Source organism: Petaurus breviceps, unplaced genomic scaffold (genome assembly GCF_028583685.1).
Source record: "Petaurus breviceps papuanus isolate PSGF00001 unplaced genomic scaffold, PetGlider_PUasm1.0 189, whole genome shotgun sequence".
Taxonomy (NCBI): Eukaryota; Metazoa; Chordata; class Mammalia; order Diprotodontia; family Petauridae; genus Petaurus; species Petaurus breviceps.
Window position 1 is genome coordinate 25,672,766 of NW_027185809.1, and position 16,510 is coordinate 25,689,275.

The 16,510-nt window shown below is 38.8% G+C and overlaps 1 long non-coding RNA gene across 1 annotated transcript in view; it reads right to left on the minus strand.

The window, feature by feature from the left end:
- Nucleotides 1-1,978: 1,978 nt before the first annotated feature.
- LOC138164041 (uncharacterized) overlaps nucleotides 1,979-16,510 on the minus strand; it is a 46,627-nt gene continuing 32,095 nt past the window's right edge. Inside the window, exon 2 of the long non-coding RNA XR_011168975.1 lies at nucleotides 1,979-2,256. This is a non-coding gene — a long non-coding RNA (uncharacterized lncRNA). The remainder of the gene's footprint in view (nucleotides 2,257-16,510) is intronic.

Consider the following 16,510-nt stretch of genomic DNA (forward strand, 5'->3'; position numbering starts at 1 on the left):
CATTGAGCTCCAAAAAGCAAAAAAAAAAACCCCAATGTGATAAATTTGTGTTCTTTAAAAAAGCTACATACATGTTTTAGATGTAATATATTTAATATACACAGATGTAATATTGTGATATATATGAGATGCTATGTGCGTGTGATCTATCTATGTAAAGGGTTTTTTTCCTCTGTTGGTCGATGTAAGCCCTCATTTATGAGCACAAAACAGACCCATCCTTACTATATGTTATAAACACTCAAAATATCTTTCATCTGAATACTCAGCAGTCCCAAGGACATTCTAAATTGACTTTAGTCTATTCCCAAAAGAGAGGTGGTAGGGTTATAGTGAAATGTGTCTCAGATTGGGCTCTAATCATAGCTCCACCACTAATTTATTTTGTAACTTCGGGCAAATCATTTCACCTCTATGGATCTCAGTTTCCTTATTTGCAAATTTAGAATTCCTCATTTCTCATTTAGAAAGTGGGACTAGTTTGCTATAATCCCCGCCATTTCTACTACCATGTGTAATAGTAATGGAATTTAAAGATCCCCCTATATTGTCTTGGTTTTTGGGTTGAGTGTTAAAACCCAGAGCTTGTGAATCCCACTTGTGGGATGGACTTGTTAACATGAAAAGAGAGGACTGAACTGGGAGGAGCTGGTGTCGTGGATTTGGAGACACACAAGCAGAGGAAGAGAGGCAGAAGAATTTTTGGAAGCAGCATTGTGGAGGCAGAGAGAGAGTTGCTGAGGTTTGAGCTGCCCAGGACTTTTGAGAGCTGCCACCTGGAGCTGCCAAGAACTGAGGAGACATGGCTGGAATATTGGTACTTTGTCTGTTTTGATGTTGTTTTGCCAGATTTGTCCACTGGTGAAGGACAGTGCTGTTGCTGCAGAGGTTCTGGAACCTTACTGTTGGTTCAGGGATCCTGAGACTGTTCTACAGACAGAGAGTGAATTTCACCCACTGGTGATGGCCAGTGCTGTTGTTGCAGAGGTTCTGGAACCTTGCTGTTGGTTCAGAAGCCATGAAAAAGGATTTTCTTGTTGTATGTTTACAGAAATCCTAGAATTATTTTATTTTTCATTATTTACAGAATTATTTTATTTATTGAATTATTTACAGAAATCCTAGAATTTACTAGAAATCCTAATCTTACTGATGTGTTCAGGGGTCCTAGGACTATTCTGCAGGCAGAGAATTAATGAGGACACTGGCAATGTATCTTGTGGCCTTGTTAAGTTTTGTCTCCCCAGGAACAGAGATTGCTGAGAACTCTTGCCTCAGGTCAAGAGGAAGAAAAGACCTTTTTTTGGGTATTAAATGCTGTGATGATATCTTAACCTTGAAACTCAGGGGTAGATGGCCTTTGTGCTCTCTACTGCCCCTTTTGAGAAGGTGCTTGGCATTAACTGATGGTAACTGTAATTCAGTTGTGATCCAGGGGTGGGAAACTTTTGACTTTTTTGTGCTCTGTGACTGCCCAAATGAATGTACTTTGTTTATGATTGGGAACTAATCTCCATTTGGAAGAGAGACTTTGTGATTGACTAAATGAATGTACTGCCCAGGAGTGGAGTGGAACTTGGAAGTTATTGAATTACACTTGGTAAATGCTGTATTTTGCATTATGCTGTATTTTGATTTTCTCTGTTCTTAATTTGTCACTGAATAAAATGGAGAGTGGCTATGCTGGTATTTTGAACCTTTGGAAGTTGCCTTTGCTTGGCATCACACCATGTCTGTAATTTATGATTTCAATCTCACAATTTAATTGGCCCGAACTCACAGTCTGTGAATGTTAGCAGCTGCAGAGAGCTCAAACCTGGGCAAAACTTTTGGCCCTTGGGAGAACAAAGGAGAAATGTTTCTGTTGTACCAAAGGGTCTGCTTTATTCATCATCTATATTAGTGGGTGAATTTCACTGGTTTTGAAGAAAAGCAACATGAGAAAAGGCCAAGAATTTAGGTGCACCCTTTTACTCTCCCATTTTAGTTCATTTCCACATCAGGGGATTAAACTTTTCTATTCCTCTGGGTCTGGGCTCTATTGAGATGACTTGTTCAGAGGTATCAGTTTCGCAGTAAATGCTGGCTGACTGAACACTGGATATCTTCCTCCGAAAGTTCTCAACAGTATTTTTCCAAAAGCATCCCCAAACCAAATCATCCTTTTCCTCAATTTCCTTCTTCCTGGAATGCTCCTTCTGGCTTTTGGTGCTCCATAATCTCCAGATGCGCAGCTGTTCAGCTGTACAAAGACCTCTGCAAATTAAAGGGAGGTTTTTTAGCAAACATGTTCCCAAACATGGAGAAACCTGAAAACAGTTCAGTGTGTGATTCAAGTTCAGATTCTGGATCTAAAAAGAAAAAAATATATAGTAGTCATATATTATGTTCATAGATGCTTTGTAAAAGCCAGAATTCTTGGTGATTATAAAAAAAGTGATGGTTTTAATCCAATTTAGCCTCATTTGTATTCCAAGGCTGAAGAGGATGAGCTCCTTTCCTCTTCCCCATGTCCCCTAAAATTAGAACAAAGATCTAAATCTAGTTGATTATTTTTCAGCTGGAATTTATTTTTAATATGTCATTTACACTCTGTTGCCCTAATGGAAACCTATAGGAAGAATGTGGGTAATGAGACTATATTTCCTATTAACCTCACTGTTTATAAACAAAGCTCTTCTTTCTAGAAGGAATGACACTTAAATTGCAGAAAATGATCACATCTCAGCTCATCTAAATCTACACTGCTAATTCAGAAAATGGCAACCATGAAGAGTTTACATTTTTAAAAAATCGTCCCCATCTGTGAGATTGTTGAAAACGTTTACCTGAATATTTTCCAGTAGGTGCTGATCCAGTGTTCGGTCAGTAGATGAGTGTTAAAGGGATCTACGTGCCAGACCAAAAGATTCATTGCTTGTGAACTCATATGGATTTGCAAGGAATCTGCTGAAATCTTCAAATCTACTCAAATCCAAAATTCTGCAACTCCAGGCTTCACCCTCTATCACCTAATTTCTTTAATTGATAGTATTATTCTCTCTCTCTCTCTCTCTCTCTCTCTCTCTCTCTCTCTCTCTGTTTCATCTCTCTTCCCCCTCCCTTTCCCTCTTCTCTCTCTCCCCCTCTATTTCTCTCTCATTGTCTATTCACATCTTTTGACCATTTATCTGTTGAGGAATAACTGTCATTATTATATATATTTTTCATATTTGGGATATAAGGTCATTATCATAGAAACTTACTAAAAAGGTTTTTCCCTTCTAAGTTATCTCCCTTCTTATTTTATAGGTATTGATTTTGTTTGTGAAAAACTTTTCAATTTTATGTAATCAAACTTTTTCATTTTAACATCTATAATACTATCTATTCCTTGTCTGATTTTGAACTTTTATCTTGTCCAATTTTGAACTTTTATCTTGTCCATAGTTGTAAAAGGCATTTTCTTCTTTGCTCTTTTAAGAATTGTATATGACCTTTTATATCTAGGTCTTTCCGCTCTATCTCTCTTGATAGCAATATTTCTATCCTAGCCACTAAAACTTGCATTCTTCTCTCTCTATCACCACTATATCCAATAAGTTGTCAAGTCTTGTCGATTCTTTCCACAGCATGTGAACTCATCTTCTCTCTATTCGTATGTCATCTATTCAGGTCTTCATTACTTGTAGAGGTTCCCAAAGTGGACAAAACCACCCCTTTGGGGGGCACTGGAATGATGGGGCATGGTAGTAGTCTCAGGTACAATTGGTGGGTGTTGAATAAAAATAGGTGGGGGTGGTAGCATAAGGAAAGAAGAGTGAAATTTTTGAAAAATTGTTTGCACATGTTTCATCTGTTGTGTAACAGTTAAAGACATAGTAATCATGCATTGTCAGGAAGTCTAGCATGCATAAACAGGAATATGTGTATGTAATGACTTGTTTACAATTGCAATACTATACAGTTACATGACACAATATTGTATCATCAAAATTTCAAAGCAGGGAAAAAACACAAATTTGCAATAAATTATTAAATTTAAGATGCATCGTTTAAAAAAGCTATATTTTTTAAATGGTAAGAATAAAAAAAACATGTTAAAGGTTAAAGAAAGTAAATTTCCAGGGGGTTACTGAGTAATTTTTTTTAAAAGGAGGTGGTAGACCAAATAAGTTTGAGAACCTCTGACCTAAACAATTATAATAACTTTCCTATCTGGGCCCTCTGACAACACCTTTCTCCTTTCAAACCTAACCTTCAGACAACTACCCAAATAATCTTCCTAATATACAAGTTTGGCCAAATTACTTGAAAACCTTCTGTGGCTACCTATTCCCTAAAATACAGGCACACACACACACAAATATATATACATATATATATGTAAATTTCTTAGCTTGATCTGTAAGGTTGAAGCTCCATTTCTACCTTAATTCTACATTATTCCCTTCACACATTCTCCATGTCAGCCAACCTGAATTAGTTCCTTGAAGAATTTTTGTTGTTCAATTGTGTCTGACTCATCATGACACCATTTGGGTTTTCTTGGCAAAGATACTAGAGTGGTTTGCCATTTCCTTCTCCAGTTCATTTTACAGATGAGGAAACTGTGGCAAATGGGGTTAAGTGATTTGCCCAGGATCACACAGCTAGGAAATAACTGAGGCCAAATTTGAACTCAGATCTTTCTGACTCCTAGTGCTCTATCCACTGTGCCACCTAGTTGCCCTCCTTGAATAATAACTTCCCTTTATTATCTCCACAAATGGGTGATTCTCCCAGGCTATGCCTGGAAATTTGCTACTTTCTTGTTTTCACCTGTTAAAATCCTTCTCTTTCTTCAGTGTCCAGCTTAAGTACCACCTCCTACATGAAACCTTTGCTTTCATCTCCATCATCCCCAATTGCAAATGTTTCCCCCTTTTCAACTTTTCCTAGACAATTCTGTCTATAGTTTTCCTTTGCTCTAACACATTTATAACAATGCCATGCTACATCTAGCTCCCAGGAAACTATTTTAAATTTATATTTATCCCACTGTGAGGGAGGTAATCTATTCAGAATTAGAGTAAATCCTAGGGTAGAGCTGACCTGGATGAGGGTAAGTACCTCAAACATGTCTCGATTTTTTATAACCAGCCTGGCCCTAGGACTTGGTAGACTCCTGGCTTTACTATTAGGCAAGACCAGGAATTGGACTTCTGTTCTGCAACTGCACGTGCACCACTCTGCAATATTTTACCATTTACCATTTAAATATCTTTCTCCAGAATTGGTCTTTAAATCAATATCACTTTTTTTACTCTTAAGAGATGTGACAATCTGCTGCCCTTTGACTTTACTCAGAATCCCTGATTCCAAGAAGCAGGCTGCCTAGAACTGCTACTCCATGGTCCCTCAGACAAACAAAAATTAGTTCCATCTCCTATTCTTTCCTATTTTTCAATTTTGACTTTATGATCCCGTTCCCTATTATCAAACTGTCTTTCTTATTATATCCACATTCTCTTCATGGAAATTACTTTGTATAACATATTTTGTAATTATTTGCATGTTTTATTTTCTACACCCTTCCCAAAAGAATACAAGATTCTTGAGGGTAGGGGCAGCTAGGTGGCACAGTGAGTAGAGCGCCAGCCCCTGGAGTCAGAAGGACCTGAGTTCAGATCCAAACTCAGACACTTAACACACACACACCCCCAAAAAAATAGCTGTGTGACCTTAGGCAGGTTACTTAACCCCAACTGCCCTCCAAAAAGAAAAAAAAAGATTCTTGAGGGTAGGGACTGTTTTATTTTGACTTTTTATCTCTAGCACTTAACAAAATGTTTGGTATGGAGTAGGTACTTTAAATAAATATTTGTTGAATAAAATTGAATACTTGTAAGAGTTGGGATTTTTTCTCAGGGAAATTCTCAGGAATTTCTCACCTGACCAGCACTCAATTCACTGTGGCTGGAATTTTAATTTAATATTCTATGTTATACTAGGCCAAGAGTTGTGTCTGATTCAGACAATGACAAGATATTTCTTGTGTGGCTTTATCTGCTTTCATCCAATGGACAAAAAGCCCTTTCAAATTAATTAAAGATTAATTCACACTTAGCTTACTTTGATTGATCCAAAACTTGTATTAATAAGTGCCTGCAAGTGGGGAAGGAGCAAATTTTTCTCCTCTCTCTCCCCCCAGGTAAATTCATCAGAGCTATGGGAACTCGGAACAAGGGTCAATAGCAGTGTTTAAGGAACTGTAGTGGGAGATGCAGTCAGTAGTAGTGTCCAACAACAAACAAGATACACTACAAAAAGGCAACTTCAGGACATGCAAGTGCATTGACCCTTAGAGCCTAGAAGAGAGCTGTACTTAAAGGGAACTTCAGGGCTGCACAAAGCAAGGAAAAAAAAGTTAATCCATAGGGACTGCACTGGTGGGAGCTCATGAGTGACAGTACTAGAAATCTCAGACACTTGAAAATCACCTCTAGAACCCTGAATAGAATGGCAGCCAGCCTCCTTCTACAGACCTAGTCTACCAATTTGAGTGGAACTTGGGAGAGTAGCCTCAGAGAGGTTGCTAGGTACTCAACTGCGTTAGGCCCCATTTTCGCCCAACTCTTTTTCCACGGCCAGTTACTATCATAATAACAGGATATCACGTTACAGAGAAAAAAAAGAACAATTTGTTTAAAAGAGAATCAAGTTAAAATACTCTAAACTCTTGTCTCACAAAGTAATTCATATTTAATCCTCCAGTTCAATATAAAGTCTAGCTCTAGCCTGGTGCATATTCTAGCTATTGCTATTTGACATTTGCAATTGGGGAGGATGGAGATGAAAGCAACGATTTCATGTAGGAGGTGGTACTTAAGCTGGACACTGAAGAAAGAGAAGGATTTTAACAGGTGAAAACAAGAAAGTAGCAAATTTCCAGGCATAGCCTGGGAGAATCACCCATTTGTGGAGATAATAAAGGGAAGTTATTATTCAAGGAGGGCAACTAGGTGGCACAGTGAATAGAGCACTAGACTTGGAGTCAGAAAGATCTGAGTTCAAAGACCCACTCTGGGGAAAAAGGATTCAGTGGCCTAACTTGCCCTTTTGATGACTACAGAAGTTACTGTATTTTGATGTGTGCATAACCCTTGGTGTCTACCACAGGAATACCAAATCTTTAAAAAAATATGTTCCTGGTAAATGAAATCTGCCTACAACTCTGCATTTAGTCCAAAGTCTGGCATCACAAAGGAAGAAGGGGAAAAAGCTCAATATTTACAAGGCACTAAAAAACGAATTAGGAAAGCCTTTCTCCTATTTCTTTTTCTTTCTCAATTTTCCCCAAGGTTCTTTTAAAATTGTCACCTCAGGGGCCTCCATAAGCTGTGACGGTATGGCTACCCTCCTGGAAAAGTCTCTCTGATCTCAAAGTTTTGTGATAAGGAAGCCCACCTCTGAATCAGCTATCTATACACTCTCTGCTCTGAATTACATTCATCTCTCTAGTCTCCTCCCACCATAAAAGCTCTTTGAGAGCAAGGACTATGCTATATTTTTTATTTTTGGATTCTTAATGCCTAGGACAATTCCTAACATGCAGAATAATAACTACAAATTGAATTAAGTTGATGTAGAGTCATTTCAATTTGGGGGCATGAGAGTAACTCAATTAAATTGATGATTTAAGAAGATTAATACAGGATTGATACATGGAGGTTGAATAAGAGGGAGGAGAGACTGGAGCCTAAGGGACTAGTTACTTGCTGACCAATTATGAGAGACTTCCCACTACTAGTCACAGGTATTTCTTCAGATTCTAGAGGACTTCTAGCAGGATCCTAGAATCAGTATAGCCTGTTCTCCTGAAAACTGATCTCTCCTGCTGCTCCACAAAGTGACTGAGAAATAGAATTAAATAGCAACCTTAATCATTTCTAAAGCAATTTTGTCCAGTCTGGGTGGCTAGAAGACACAGGTAAAAACAATGTTTAAAAAAGACCATTCTTGGGGCAGCTAGGTGGTGCAGTGAATAGAGCGCCGGCCCTGGAGTCAGAAGGACCTGAGTTCAAATCCAGCTTCAGACACTTGACACACTTACTAGCTAGGTGACCTTGAGAAAGTCACCCAATTGCCCTGCCTTACCCCCCTCCAACAACAACAACAAAGACATCCTTCATGATGAGGATAGGAAAGGGGGGGGGTCTTTGGAGGAAGAGGGAGGGCTCATATTTCAAACCCGTGATTTCACTGGTGTAAAGAACTACCAATCAAGAAATTACTTTTACTGATGCAGATCAGCAATTTGTTTGTAACTTATCATCATCATTTCCCAGTGTAATGTTGGATATTATCCAGGTGCTGATCTCTGCCAAGAAGCAATAACCCCAAATACCACCCAGACACTGATCTCTACTGAGAATTAACCCTGAATGCCATTGGAGTATCAATCTCTGCCAAGGAGCAAAAGCTCTGGATACCACCCAGATACCAAACCTGCCAAGGAGGAAGCAGCCTACTGGTGAGGCCAGACTTTTTTGAGTTCTCTCCTTGAACAAAAGGAGAGTTATGTCTTAAATGGGTAAGTTGCTTTTCTCCCAGCTCTGGGAGAGGTTCTCCTGTGCTGCAGGACTGGAAACTGAACCATTGAACTGAGGACTTTGGGACAGAACAGACACAACAAAAAGAGAGATGTCAGCATGGCAATTGGAGAAAGGAAAAAAAAGAGACAAGACTTTGAGTTTCAGGTTTAGCTCTGGTGGCTGAGGCTCCAATGATGTCATTTCCCCACTGAGAAGATGAGGATGGCTAGGACTGACAGTGCTCACAGTGGCTTGAATATTAAGGCAAAAATTATAAAGGCTTAGCCCCCAACCTTTTGTTTCTACCTCTGCCTGCAGAGGGAAAGCATTTAATAATAACAGCTGTATTTATATAATGCTTTAAGGTTTGCAAAGCATTTCATGAATATTATCTTATTTTATCCTAATAACAGCCTTGGTAGGTGTTCTTATTATCCTCATTTTACAGATTGGGAAACTGAGGTAGATGGCAGTCATGACAGTACCACAGCTAATATGTATCTGAGGCTGGATTTGATCTCAGGTCTTACTGACTCAGGGTCCAGCACTTCATCCACCGAGCTATCTTTCTCTTCACACTCCTTACTGTACTATGCAACACAGTACATTAGGAGTTAGATTTATTTCAGTTTCTCTGTTCTCCAGGTCTATTTATAACTCATAATTTACTTTGTGTCTCTGAAAAGCCTTACCCTTAACCTAAAATTATGATAGATCATAACTTCTTTCTGATTTGTGAAGATGCCAGTGAATATTTGGGAATATAAAAATCGGTCAGTGGACCATGTTCTTCCCCCATCACACACACACACACACACACACACACACAATAAACTCTAGAGCCTCCCTAATCTTCTCTAAAATCGAATATGAAAACTCTTTTTAGTGTTCAAAGCCCTTCACGACCCCTCCTCCTAACTTTTCCAGTCTTCTTAAGCCTTATATCTTCCCTCCCTCCACATTCTCTGTGATCTAGTGACAGTGGCCTCCTGGCTATTTCTCAACCCAGACATTCCATCTCCCAACTGCAGGCCTTTTCACTGGCTTTCCTCAATGCCAGGAATGCTTTGCTCCCCAAACTTCACCTCCTGGCTTTCCTGACTTCCTCCAAGTTCCAGCAAAAATCCCATCTACCTCAGGAAACTTTTCCCAGTCCCCTCTAATTCTCATTCTTTCCCTGCATTGATTGTTTCCAATTTATCGTGTATATACCTTACACATGTTTGCTTACACATTTTCTCCCCCTTTAGACTGTGAGTTCCTTGGAACCAGGTACTGTCTTGCTTTTATTTACATAACCAGTGTTTAACATAGCACTCAGCACAAAGTAAGTGCTTAATAAATGTTTATTGATGGACTGAGAACTCTAGGATTTCTAGCTGGAGGGACTGAGTCTATTGTGAGAAAATTGGTGGGGAGGGGCAATTTTTATTAATGACTTTTAACAAGGTCCTAACTAGCAGGGAGAAGACTGCTGAATGGGCTATTCCAGTTTAAAAATGTTTTGCCAGAGCCACATGGCTTAGAACTTGATTGCTTCTTACCCCCAAGGGAATGGAATAGGTCACCAAGGGAGGGTCCAGCCTCCCCTGCTTCCTAGTGGGAAAAGACAGATATGGTCTGAAAATAATCTGTCCCACTGCACTCTACAGTAAGAGAGTAAGAGCTACTGTCTGTTATTTTCATTTCTTAGTGAAGCAGCTTTTGTCTCACATTGACACTTGTTAATTACACTAGGGTCATGGTTTTCAAGCTGGAAGATCATCTTGTTTACCCCTCTAATTTTACAGTTGTTCAGACTAAGACTGGAAACATTTAAGTGAGTTGCTTAAGGTCACACAGGTTGGACAGATATGACATTTGGACCCAGTTTCCAGTGATCCCAAATTCAGTACCCTTTCCTCTGTACCATGCAACTTCCATAGTCTCACAGAGTGGCCAGGAGTATTAAGATATTATCTGACTTTCCCCTGGTCATGATTCTAACAAATGTCAGAGGCAGGACATGAATCCAGATCTTCCTTACTCCAAATCCCTCTATCCACTATACCCCTCTGCCTCTTATACTCACATTAGTATAATATTTTAATTCAATAGCTTTAAAAGAAAAACTTGTGCTTTCAAAACTGTAAAGTACTAAATCAGGTGTTCTTAGTTTCTTTTGCATCATGGACACCTTTATGAGTTTACTGAAGCCTATGGACCTTTTCTCAGAATAATATTTTAAAATGCATAAAATGTGCAGGATTACGAAGGAAGACAATTATTGAAATATACTTATCAAAATATTGAAATATACTTATCAAAATATTTTTCAAAAACAAGTTCACAAACTCCAGGTTAAGAACTACTATGCTAGAAAAATGTAAGAAATAATTATTACTAACAACAACTATAATAAGAATAAAGAAAAATAAGGTGTTTTTCCTATTTGCTTTTGTTTTATTCGCCAGCATTTCTTTTCACTTGTAAACAGCAGCTTCGGTAAGCTGGAGTCATTTTGCTAACTTGTCCCAGCTTTTTTTAGATGATTACCTTTAAGTGGCTTTCAAATCCTGAAAGTTATCATAAATAATGTATTGCATTTATGTCAGGTTTAAATTTTTCCATTGATTTTCTACTTGACTCCATCAAATTTTTGTAGGACAAAACATTTTACTGCATAGGAGGTTGCTTTTTTCCTTCTATGTTGCATTTTCAGTATGAAACATTTCATTTTGGGTTAATTTCTTTTAATTAACTATTATTGTAGAGAAATCAGCAACACACAAAGAACAACCATACCACAGCAATGTAGGTTTTTTATATTTTTTCAACCACAAACTAAAATTTGTGCTGATTTTGTATTTTTTGAGCTAGAAGGAAACTTCAAATCTAATCGTAAAAAGCCCAAACCCTTTGACCTAGAGATTCTGTTGCTAGGCATATGCTCCAAGGAGATCAATGTCAAAAAATAAAAGGCTCCACAGATCCCAACATATGTATAGCAGTGCATTCTGTGGTGTCAAAGAACCGGAAACAACCTAGATATCCATCATGTGGAGAATGGCTAGATAAATTTGACACATGAACATAATAGAATATTATGCTACATTAATTAATAATATGCCGTAAGAAGCAATAAAAATGATGAATAGAGAGAAGCAGGGAAAAACTTATGTGTACTGATGCAAAGTGAAGTGAGCAGAACAAAGGAAACAGTGACCTCAACAATGTAAATGTAAAGAACCACAATAAAAAAATGAATGTTGCAAAATCATAATGACCAAGGTTGACCCCAAAGAAAACATGAAACAGTATCTCCCCCTGTTCCTTTATAGAGGCAGGGGTTCCTTTACAAACTTATGTATATATATTTGCTTTTTGGAGGGGGAAGGCGGGGCAATTGGGGTTAAGTGACTTGCCCAAGGTCACACAGCTAGTAAGTATTAAGTGTCTGAGACCATATTTGAACTCAGGTCCTCCTGACTCTGGGGCTGGTGCTCTATTCACTGTGACACCTAGATACCCCATTATGTTTATATTTTTGAACTTTATTAATGTGCTTATTGATTTGGTGAACTTTTTTTCTTTTCTTTTTTCATTCTTTATTATTAGGGTTGACTCTCTGGAAGGAGGGGCACCAGGAAGCACACAAGGTAAAATGTAGGTGATATAAAAAAGATAATTAACAAAAATTTATTAAGTAAATAAATCATCTGGACTAATGTCATTTTATAAAGGAAGAAACTGAAGCCAAAGTCAGAGTTTCAGGGGAGAGCCTAGAGTAGAGCAAGTACAAACTCAAGACCACATGAGGCCATCCAGGTCCTCAAGTGTAGCCCTTTACTGAATCAAACTTCACAGGACAAATTTCCTTAATAAAAAGATTTATTCTGTAAAACTTGGACTCAGTCAAAAGGCCACACCCAAAATCAAGGCCATAGGTCCCTGGCCTAGAGATTCGTGGTATCATCAATTACAGGTCAAAAATGTTAATTCCATTTATCTTTTTAAGAAGGTTAATAGACTGTTATTCAGATGAATGACATAGTTATAACATATCTGGATTTCAGCGTGTTAAAAAATTCTCTCACAATATCCTTGTAAATAAGATGTGCAGATAAAGCCTATATAATAATATAATTACCTAGATTTTGAATAGATTGAAAAGAATAGACCTAAAGAGTAGTAATCAAAATCAACTTGGAATCCTGGAAGAAGTTCTAGTGGAGAGCTGTTTTGAGTCTGTCTTTGGCCTTGTTCAATTAAATATTCAAATTAGACTGGGGTCATCTCCAGTGGTCCTGATCCGAATCTTGCCGCTGGAGCCAGATGACTCCAGAGGAGAGAGTGAAGCTGATGACTTTATACAGCCCTTCTTCACTTAAATCCAATTTACTTGTAAATCGTGGCATCACCTTCCTGATGTCAGGATCCTTTTCAAGAATGAAGGACAAACGGGGCAGCCAGGTAGCACAGCGAGTAAGAGCACCGGCTCCAGTGTTGAGAAGACCTGGAGATCGAATCCCGGGCTCAGACACTTAGCACCCACCCAAAAACACCTGGCCGTGTAACCTTGAGCAAGTTACTTAACCCCAATTGCTTAGGGGTGGCCAGGTGGCTCAGCGAGTAAGAGCACCGGCTCCAGTGTCGGGATGACCTGGATCAAATCCGGGCTCAGATACTCAGCACCACACCCAGAAATAACTGGCTGTGTAACCTTGAGCAAGTTACGTAACCCCGATTGCTTTAAAAAAAAAAAATGAAGGACAAACAACAAACAAATTAGAGGATACCCTAAAGCTGGGATGGAAAGCTAATACACTGGGTGACTGAATCAGGATCCCAAAATATATTCACAGACTAGAATGTGGAACTGAATTTGAAAAAAGTAATTTTAAGTCCTTAGACTTTCAAGAGTTAAAAAAAATAGATGAGACAAGGACAGGACAAAAGAGGCACCCCTGGCTACTAGGCAACAAAAGAAGGAACCAAAAAGTTCATGCACTATCTGGGGTGGGTTTTAGGGGAGGGAGGAGGGAAGATTACTCTGTAACTTCCCCAACATTTGCTGATTGATAAGTCATCAGGAATTTATTCCCTAAAATTTAGAGAATATCTGGGAAAATGAGAGATTAAGTGAGTTGTCTACAACATGTCAATGGCATAACTAGAACCCGAGTTTTCCTGACTCCAAGGTCAGTCCTCTAGCCATCACATGATAATGCACCTCAATCTGATGTGAGGTTACATGAGTAGCAACAGTGCCCTGGTCAGGTTTCCCAACCCCATCACTGGTCTCTTGACTTTGTTTCCTTATTGAAAAGATCAAAATATGGGGCGGCCAGGTGGCTCAGCGAGTAAGAGCCCCGGCTCCAGTGTCGGGATGACCTGGATCAAATCCGGGCTCAGATACTCAGCACCACACCCAGAAATAACTGGCCGTGTAACCTTGAGCAAGTTACTTAACCCCGATTGCTTTAAAAAAAAAAAGAAATGAGATGTTCAAGAGATATAGTATAAGTGGAATCAATAGGAGCTGGTAAGAGATTGAAAGGCAGGATGAAGAATGAAAAAGAGTTCAACTTGAGTGACTGGGTAAATAGACTGGTAAGGAATCATCTATCAATGGAAGGAGAATTCAAGAGGAACAGCAGCTACTCTTTTTAGAAGTTAAGCAGTAAAAGTGAAGGAACTGAGGGCGTTGACGGCACAAAATGAAGGAGAACAGTTGACACTGTAGCTCAGGAGAGGTTTTTTGTCTTTGAGGTTAGAGAAGAACTGAGCTCGTGAGTTCTTCCATCCAACTCCTTGAGAACAAAACCTGCTTTTTGCTTCTCTTGATGTCTCTAGCCCTTAGCACTGATATGTAGTTAGGGGCACAACCAATATGACAGAGTGAGAGATCACAATTCTGTCTTTGTTTCTTCCAAAACCTCTTTCACACTATGACATAGCAAGAGTGTCAAACCAAATTCTGATCAGAAAAGTCAAGAAAAAGTCACATTTAGTCATTTTTCCAGTCCACAGAAGCTTAGGAAGATAGACAAAGAGGTCTGAGGACACTGGGATGGGGAGTGGTCAAGAGCTCAGCAGTACAGGAGGCAGAAGCAGCTGAGGGCTATGGCTGTTGGAAGCATGGTGAGGAACAGCCCAGGGCTCAAGCATGGTAAGATGACTGAACTCCTAGGCAAAATGAGATCCCAGGAGACTGTACTAGCACTGAGAGAAGGAGCAAGGACAGATTCATCATTCATTATTTAGTTCTGGGTCACAGTTTGAAGGGAGAGAAGAGCTGTAGCAATGACAAAGAAATTGTTTAAAAATATTTTTGATAATGTATTTCACAATATAATTGATTTCTAATATAATCCTAAATTATATTTTATGTATTTTAAAGCATTATTTTGATCTTTTTTTTAAAGCAATTGGGGTTAAGTAACTTGCTCAAGGTTACACAGCCAGTTATTTCTGGGTGTGGTGCTGAGTATCTGAGCCTGGATTTGATCCAGGTCATCCCAACACTGGAGCCGGTGCTCTTACTCGCTGAGCCACCTGGCCGCCCCATATTTTGATCTTTTCAATAAGGAAACAAAGTCAAGAGACCAGTGATGGGGTTGGGAAACCTGAGATGTGGCAAGAGAGGCAGAAGAAAAATTGGGAAAAGAAATGAGAGTTATACCAAAGAATTATGAAAATCTAGTCAACAGAAAAGGAAGCACAAAAAATTACTGAAGAAAACAACTCCTTAAAAAACAGAATTGTCCAAATTGGGGGTAAAAATCCACTGAAGAAAACAACTTATTTAAAAGTAAAATTGGCCAAATGGAAAAAAGGGTAGAAAATAGGTGCCCTACTTGTGCAAGGAGCAAGGAATAAATTACAAAACATAGCTTTGGGATTGAGTCCAATAGTAGAGTTAGGACTCACTTTTAACTTTAGCCCTACCCAGAATCCTGAAGGGGAATAAACCAGGGAACCAAGGAAAAGTTGACAGTTTAATCACTCTGAACATGGAGAACCTCCCAACAAGCTAACTGTGACTGAGTCTAGCAGTAGACTATGAGAACTCGAGCCAAAAGACCCAAACCAGGTCAGGAATTTGTAGACCACGAGGGTAGTGAACAGATCTTTCCAGATCATACCACTTTGTAAGCACCAAAAACTTATAGGCCCTGAAACTGAACTATGTCCTCAGAAGAACATAAAAGACAGAAACTCTAGTCAGACATTGTCCACCCCACCCCCAACCAGAGGCAAATAAAGTCCAACACTAACATAAAATCCAAAGTCAAGAATTGGACTGGAAAACAAACAACAAAAAGAACTTGAGCATAAAAAGTTTGTGGCAGAGTTAAGGCTAGATTTAAGTTTGCTAATTCCTAGTAGAGTGTTCTTTCTTCCTTCCTAAGTCATCAAGAAGAGATTTAATAGGGGGCGGCTAGGTGGCACATTGAATAGAACACCGGCCCTGGAGTCAGGAGGACCTGAGTTCAAATCAGCTTCCAATACTTAATATCTATGTGGCCCTGGACAATTCATGTAACCTATTTGTGCTTCAGTTTCCTATTCTGTAAAATAGAGACAGTAGTAACACCTACGTCTCTGGATTGTTATGAGGATAAAATAAGATAATATTTATAGTTTTGTAAACCTTAAAGTATCACAAAAATTCCAGCTATTATTATTATTACTCAGCTGTATTAAGTTTGCAGGTTAAAGGTACCATTTTTGCCCCTAGACTTAATTCTTTCTAAAAGTCATAGGAAAACAAATGTAACCTAGAAGTTTGTATTTTGGCATTTTGAACTGTTTGGATTTTGTTTTCTTACAGAATTCTCACAGACATTGTATTCATTTTGGGGGGAAGGGGAGGCAACTGGGGTTAAGTGACTTTCTCTGGGTCACATAGTTAGTAACCATCAAGTGTCTGAGGTCAGTTTAAACTTAGGTCCCCCTGACTCCAGGACCAG